Below are 8,006 nucleotides of genomic sequence, written 5' to 3' on the forward strand. Positions count from 1 at the left end.
TATGTGTCTACCAACTGAACTAGGGGCAGGACCCCAAATATCGGAAAAGATTAATTGTAATGGTTTGGTAGAAACTGGATATGGTAATTGATGACTCTTAGCACGTTCACATGAATCACAAATTATTTCAACATTGCGCTCACAAACAAATGTGAGCTTATTCTTCCTAAGCAATCTTTCAACTAAAGAAAAATAAGCACATCCTAATCGATCGTGCCAACATGTTGACGATAGTTTGGCAACACAATAAGCTATTTTATTGAATCTTGTACACTCCGGAATCATTGGGTAGAGCCCATGAACACATCTACCGTGATAGATATTTATCTTTGTTGTATGATCCTTGGTCAAAAAAAGGGATGAAACTCAAGAAAAGACATGATTATCAATGACAATTCAATGAACGGAAAGTAGATTCATGCTAGCATGAGGAACATGCAAAAAAAATCAAAGATGAAGTTTGCGATAAGGGGTTTTAATAATTGAATGATCAATGTGACAGATCCTCATATATGCACCTCTAGCGGTGTGGTTTTGGTCCTTGCCGCGGTATTTTTCCTGTATGGTCACCTTCTTGAGTTTGCCGATGAGCTGTTCGGTGGTGCCGCTATCGACATACCAGTTGGTGTCGACAACGTAGGAGCCAGCCGTGGCAGCAACTTTGTCCTCGTCCTGGGAGGAGTCTTCGTCTTCATCGTACCGGTACGAACAGTTCTTGGCGGTGTGCCCATGCTTGACACAGATCTGACAATGCGGGGCATCGGGAGGCGATCTCTTGGAGCTGCGCGGCGACCCTTGTTGTTGGTGGCGGAGGGCCGCCTGGCGCGAGGGTTGGTGCTGCTAGAGTTGGTCCCGCCGTCTCTAGACTTGCCCTTGTTGCGTCGAGGTCCATGGTGAGGCCCGCCATGGACACGGGAAGCGGCGTTCACGGAGGTTTTGAATCCGTCGGTTCCCTAATACAGAGCAACGCCCTGATCAAAGTTACTCATCATCGGGAAGTGCTCATTGAGGGAGACTGGAGTGGTGCGGGTGTCGAGCGCCGAAACTAGTGGCTGGTACTCCATGTCGAGGGAGTGGATGATGTAGGAGACAATCTCATCGTCTTGCAGGGGTTTACTGGTCACGACGAGTTCTTCGGCGAGTCCGCGCATATAGGCGAAGGAGGTGGCGACTGACTGGTTCCCCTTCTGCGTGTGGAGGAGGGCAGTGCAGATGCTGTTGACGCAGCTGAAGGACTGAGAGGATAACATGACCGCCAAGGTCGTCTATAGCGCGTGCGATGTGGTGATCGCAGTCATCTTCACGAACACCTCTTTGGAGAGGTTGTTGAGCTGATACCCGAGAACTTGTTGATCCTGCCAGACCCAGATTTGGTGGGGAGGGTTGGGCTCAGAGCAATCCTTCCCATCCTTGTCTTTGCCGGAAGGAAACTTGGCCGGCTTCGGTCCGCTGCCATCGGCAAAGCCGAAGACGCCTTCTCCCCTCAGCTGCAGCGTGATTTGGGCGCGCCATAGAACGTAGTTGGTGCGGGTGAGCTTCTCTATGACTTGGCTATTGAGGCCTATCCGGGAGGACTCGGAGGAAGACATGGTTGGGCACTAATGGAGATTTTTAGCTAGAAAATTTGGGAAGAGGAAGGCTCTGATTACCATGTGCGATGGGCGAAAACATCTTACATCGTATAAGGGGACGCCCTACAAGTTTATAGGTAGGGGAGCACCTCCCTGATGGCGCATACATAGTTGAGATTCTCTGGGAGAAATTACATCTTGGAGGAGAAGGGATAAGATAATATGATTACAGGAGATACAAGCAAATATCCCTAGCTAACAACCTGGCCATGGTTAACAATCCTATCGGCTTACTATTCCCTATCACATTACACCACGTTACAATGTTGTTTGACAGTGGTCAACTATTGTGTCGTGGACGGCCATAGATGACTGACGGTTCCCGATGCTCCATCCTTGTTCATGATACCCACTGACTTGTCGGAACACACATTTTCAAGATTAGTCATGGCAATTGTCGTTCAGCCAAATAGTTGCTAGGCAGACAAATTAACAAGGTTCACTGTGAAGATAGAATATTTTTTGCTGGAATTTTTCATGGCAAGCCAAGCAAAGTCAAGATCCTAATAAAGACGCTACACATTCTAAAGGTAATGGTCGATCTAATGGGTGTTCATTGCTCTATGGAATATTTTGGTTCTTAGAATTATCAATCAGTTCGGCAGACTGGTTCTTTAGTCATGAGCAATTTTTTTCGGAATGAGAATACAAGACCGAAAATATCTGTGTCTACACTTGCTCTTTCGATGGAAGGCCATTGACCTGGACTGGCACTAGTTCTGAGTTTAAGACATGGCCAATGTTACCAAACACTGTAACTAACTCAGACAATTCATTCAAACTTTGCCATTTTAAACTTTTCTCATTTTAACCTCCAAGAAAGAATTTTCGTCATCAACCTCCAAGAAAAACAACAAATTTGACGTCACAAACATCTGAGCCACTTGCTAGAAAACAAAGTGCTATATTTGGCACGAGGGCTTATATGAGTGCATTATTTGGTGTATATGGATAAAGAAATGGATAACCACATTTCCATTGCTACTGCATTCCATATGCCACTGCTTTATTCTCCTACAAGCTTGGTGGAATCTGTTGCTTTGTTTCATCTTTAGATTGTGTATGGCGAAATTCGTAAATAAGAAGACACCAAAGGGATCGGAGGGTACATTATTGGTAGAAAGGAGGGGAACCAAAATTGGATCGGGGACAAATTGCATGCGGCCAGCAAGGATGGACATGGATACGCACCGGAAAATCAATTAGAACTCAGCCTGTGAATGTCATTGTCCACCGAAAGTTCTAATTAGTGGAATTTGATGCCACTCATTATGGATTATGTAGTATCAAGTGGTTCATTTCTGAATTGTTCGGCCAAGATCTTGATTGGCAATCCTATGTAAATAAGATAATCTCATGGGGAGATCGAGGAGTGATCCGATCAAATTTTTAGTAGGGATCTCCTGTGCCAAACTGGAAAAGGTTGGAGTAATATTCCGCAAAACAGAAGGTGCCCCTTACTTTAAATACTGTAGTGTTTTCAAGCTCTTATTTAGTTAATTAGAAAAGGTTGGACTCACCCCTTATTTTATCTAGGACCACCTAAATCATGTGTTAACGTCGTAGACCGTGTGAGTGGCTGGTGGAAGTACCGAGTGCAAACTTATTCCGCTGTTATAAACAAGCACAAATGAGAAGAGATAATGACATGCATATCTAGAGCCACTGAACTTTCTCTACCTGGTTGAACCACCGCCCAGAGTAGCTAGTGGTCCAGTGGATCTGTATCTATCAATTCATAGGCAAAAGGCGCAAACTTATACTGACCGACTGTATTTATTCCCCGTCCTTGGTCTTATTCCAAGATGGGAAGAAGAGATCGACACGGATCGAAGATCTTAGTTGTTGAGCTAGAGGTAAAAGCAGTAGAGCACTGAAATACCTACTTTACACCATGAGCGCAACTGCTGCCAGCTCTGTGATTCTTTGTTATGTTATTAATCTTGCTGGAAAGCATTCCTTAGTGTTGTTAAATACGCTTCTGTTGCATGCACACCGCGAAAAATTTACACGCTTTGGTGTGTGTATTTTAGGATTCAACAAAGTGGTCTTCACTTCTTATGTAGAGTTGCACTCAGCATCCCAATGCGTGTTTTTACCAAAAACCAATAATGGCATTTCAGGTGGCATGATTGGCACTTTAACAGCAGTGGAAACAACTAGATTGCCAGCGGATTCTTCCGCTTTTGCTTTTTTTCTTTTCTTTCAAGAGCACAGACCAAAGTGTCCCTTGTTTAATCTGATGCGGTGGCATTAGTAAGATGCGATATGCTTTGGTTCCTCTTTGGTAAGGGCTATACACGGGGCAAGAGTCTGAATGAAAAAGTTGGAAGAAGGTCGATTAACTTTCTGAGTGTGCTACTGGACCAGCACAGGTATATGCGTACAAAAATGAAAATGCCATCAGAAATATGATTCATGGACAGATCTGCACTTCCCTTTTCTGAGAACTAAAACTGCGGCTGTTAACAAGATAGAGTTGTGGAAAGCAAACTGAAAAAGAGAGTGAACTGCAAGGTAGGGTCCTTTTTGTTTCAAGAACATTCTTTTTTGTTTCTTTGAAAACTTCCAAGATAGAGCGAGTTGTTCATTACCTAGAAAAACAGAGTGAGTTTACATCCGTCACTTTATTCTCTAATTTGCTGGCAGAAGCTTTGTCTATGGTGTATCTGCTTTAACCTCGCCTTGCAGTCCAACTTCCAATACAAACATAAGGGCGACTTTCTCGCGCGTTCCGTGACATAAGATGCTTGTTACTGATTATGTCACACCAGTGACGAAATCTAATAAGTGAACAGTTCTTCTTTTTGGAAAACTGTCTGGTAAATAATACTCTACTAGTCTATATACGGTTTTAGCAGCTGGTATGTTCAGCAAATACGCTGATTCAGTGCAAGGCTGCGCTGAGCTCTGTTCCAAGCAATGGATGATCTGCCAACAAGCAAAAAACATCTTTCCTGTGCTCAGTGATTCACAATGTGTTTGTGAGGAAAGTTAAAGGGGAAAACATCACACAGAGAAAACAGAGACATCTGAGATTTGGCAATGCTTTCTTTCACTTGATTATGTATGATACAAGGCGAAAGCAGCTTGTGCTAAATTACAAGAAACTGCACAAACAGACTGGTAAAGGTGAAACCATCTACCAGCAAAAGCTGGAGGGAGGGATTGATGGGATGAACTAGCTAATCCTAACGACTAGTAGCTAGTACCTGACGAGGGTGGTGGTGGTGGTAGTAATCCATAGGGGCGTTGTCCCTGTGACTGTGATCTGGGGCAGCAGCTTCGTGGGGGCGCGGCGTGTAGGCGTCGTCGGCGACCTTGTTGTGCCATGCGGGGTGCCTCGGCGGCGTCTCGCTGCCAGCCTTGTCTTGCAAGTAGGCGGCGTCGGTGTGGTCGGCTTTCGGCGCGCCTTCGTGGTAGGCCTCGTGGGCGACTGCGGGCGGCTGTTCCTGTTGGTACACCGGTGCCGGCACCGGCGCTGACCAGTAGCCGCCCCCTCTGCTGCGGGCGCGGCCGCCGTAGTCGTCCGGCCTGCGGCCCGAAGCACGAGCCGAACTCCAAGCACATTCTATAGGTGGCGAGTGGTGACTGGCGCCGGGTGCTTCTTTTTGTTCACTTCGTGCGTGATGGGCTACTGGTAGTGGGAAGCAGCACTATCCTGGAAGTAGCTGCTGGGGATGGGTATCAGTGCCAGTGGTGGCGTGGATGAACCTGAAACTGACAGTGTTGGTGTGGTGGGTGAGGGTGATATATATTCGGGGCCGAGAAGAGAGCTCGTGCTGGGCGCGACGTGTGCATACGAAGCCAAGCGAGCCGAAAGCTCCGTATGAAAAGGGGGTGGGTGGGTTTAGGTCCCGATCGATCAGGCTCATCGTCGACACGTCTCCGCGCCCTCTCATGTCGCTGTTTAGGTCCGGGTCGATCAGTTTCGTCCAACTTGCCGGACTCCGGTCTCCACGGCCGGTCAACCGTGCGAATCATGGAGGGAGGGCAAATCGTTTCCTCTGGAGGACCAAGGAAAGGATGAACTGGCGTTTACTATCGTTTTGGGGGCTGTGGATAATAATAGTTCTTGTTGGAATGTTGGACTGGCCGGTCGGCGTACCGTGTTTCCGTTTCAAGCTTTCAACACGGCGCGCCTGGGGCAGGCAACAACGACGTTGGACTCTTCATTAACTGATTTGCACGAAATATGCCGCTCACTAGATTCTTTTACACGTAGAAAATAGACAATTTTGCGTGAAAATACAAATAAATACTTTCTCTGGTGGCGGAATCGAATCCGGGCCGAGTGTTGTTAAGCTTAAGTTAATGATTTGGGGGAGGGGAGAGGTCCCTGCTAGTTCCCCGGTCCTGTTATCTACTCAAATTGGGTAATCTATTTTGGAACGGAGAGTTAGTATAAAGTTGGGTCATCTATTTTGAAACGGCGGGAGTAAAAGGCAACCTTAGAAATGTTTAGGGTGTGTTTGACAACCGTTTCAATGCAGCCTGGCTCAACGAAGCCTGACTCATACTCATCGGAGGCTGGTTGAGGAAATACAGGCGAAAAACTAACACATGCACATTGTTTGGTTGCCCGCATCTAGGTCTCTCGTGTTAGGGGAGTAATTTTGGCATAGTGTTTAGTTTCCTGCATTGGCTCGGCTCATGAAACTACATGGTGTTTGGTTGTATACGCAACATAGGATTAAGAGTTAACACTTACACTTAACACACGCAGTTACACCATGCCTCACGACTACGGTGGACGGTTCCCGCGGCGCCACGTCCGACACGACGGGCACGGAGTCTCGGGCGAGCGTTCCTGCTGGCGCAACGGTGAACTGGTTGCTAGCGTCGCGTCGCCACCGCTGAGAAAGTCCACGCGGAGGAGCATAGAGGCAGAGGACAGGGGAGAAGAAATGCAGTGTGTGTCAGACCAGGACGACTGCGGTGGATGGTGACCACGACGCCGCGTCCGACATGACGAGCATGGAGTCTCGGCCTCTCCGGCGAGCAATCCTGCCGATGCCACGGCACACTAGTTGCTAGCGTCGTCGTCGCAGACAAAGTCCGTGTGGAGGAGCGCTAAGGCATATGACGGGGGAGAAGAAATGCAATATGCGCGTAATGCATCGTCACCGCGGTAGGATCTTGAAAAAGAAACTTGCAACATGAATATCATGAGGAACTGCAAGATTAGGCTACTGGCCAAAGAAAATTTCAAACAGTCGATCGTGCGCGACGAATCTGACAAAATTCATCCAAAATAGCTTCTAATGTGAACACAAAATTGAGCATTTACGGTCGACGAAACTACGAACAAATCCCCTGAATGAAACCGTAACATCGATGTGCATCTTTCTCATGTAGAGCTTATCTTGAATCGAAGCACCGTTGTGTTGATTAGAGAGGAGAAGAAAGAAAGGAGATTAGGAAGTAGTTTAGTGGAGGCAAAAGAAGAAACACGTACACAGCTTGCATCCTCGTGCAAGGGGCCCACACATGTGTGCTCGCTGTGCATTGCTCGGGCCTAGCTCTCCAAAACTGCCGATTCAGGCGTTGGGACTGGCTCGGAGGTGCTTTAAAATTTATGCCATGCACGCCGAATAGTATATGCAAGCAACTTATCAACCCGTTTCCTTACCTAGCTGGCCTGGTTGGGCCTTATACGGGCAACCAAACACACCAATAATGCCTCGTCTCTGCACTCAAGTACACAACTCAAACACGTGAAGTTGAAACACATACATCAACGTGGAGGTCCGCAGACGGAATGGCCCGGGCGATGGTCTGTGCCCTCTCTATGGGATATCTAAGGATTACAACAACATCTTCTTCACATGCGTTGCAGCCCAGTTTCTTTGGAGCTGCTTCCGGGAGGCCGTGGGTGGGAATTGGTGCCACTCCAACTTCCCGGATCTCTTCAACGAGATCCAGGCCTCCTCCCGGTCCAATCGCCACATTAGGTGGCTTGAGATTGGTGTCCTAGCTTGTGTTGGGGAACGTAGTAATTTCAAAATTTTCCTACGCACACGCAAGATCATGGTGATGCATAGCAACGAGAGGGGAGAGTGTTGTCTACGTACCCTCGTAGACCGAAAGCGGAAGCGTTATGACAACGCGGTTGATGTAGTCGTATGTCTTCACGATCCGACTGATCCAAGTACCGAACGTACGGCACCTCCGAGTTCAGCACACGTTCAGCTCGATGAAGATCTCCGGACTCCGATCCAGCAGGGTGTCGGGGATGAGTTCCGTCAGCACGACGGTGTCGTGACGATGATGATGTTCTAGCAACGCAGGGCTTTGCCTAAGCACCGCTACGATATGTCCGAGATGGAATATGATGGAGGGGGGCACCGCGCACGGCTAAGGAATGATCATGAA

The sequence above is a fragment of the Triticum aestivum genome, chromosome 3B, assembly GCF_018294505.1.
Source record: "Triticum aestivum cultivar Chinese Spring chromosome 3B, IWGSC CS RefSeq v2.1, whole genome shotgun sequence".
Classification (NCBI taxonomy): Eukaryota; Viridiplantae; Streptophyta; class Magnoliopsida; order Poales; family Poaceae; genus Triticum; species Triticum aestivum.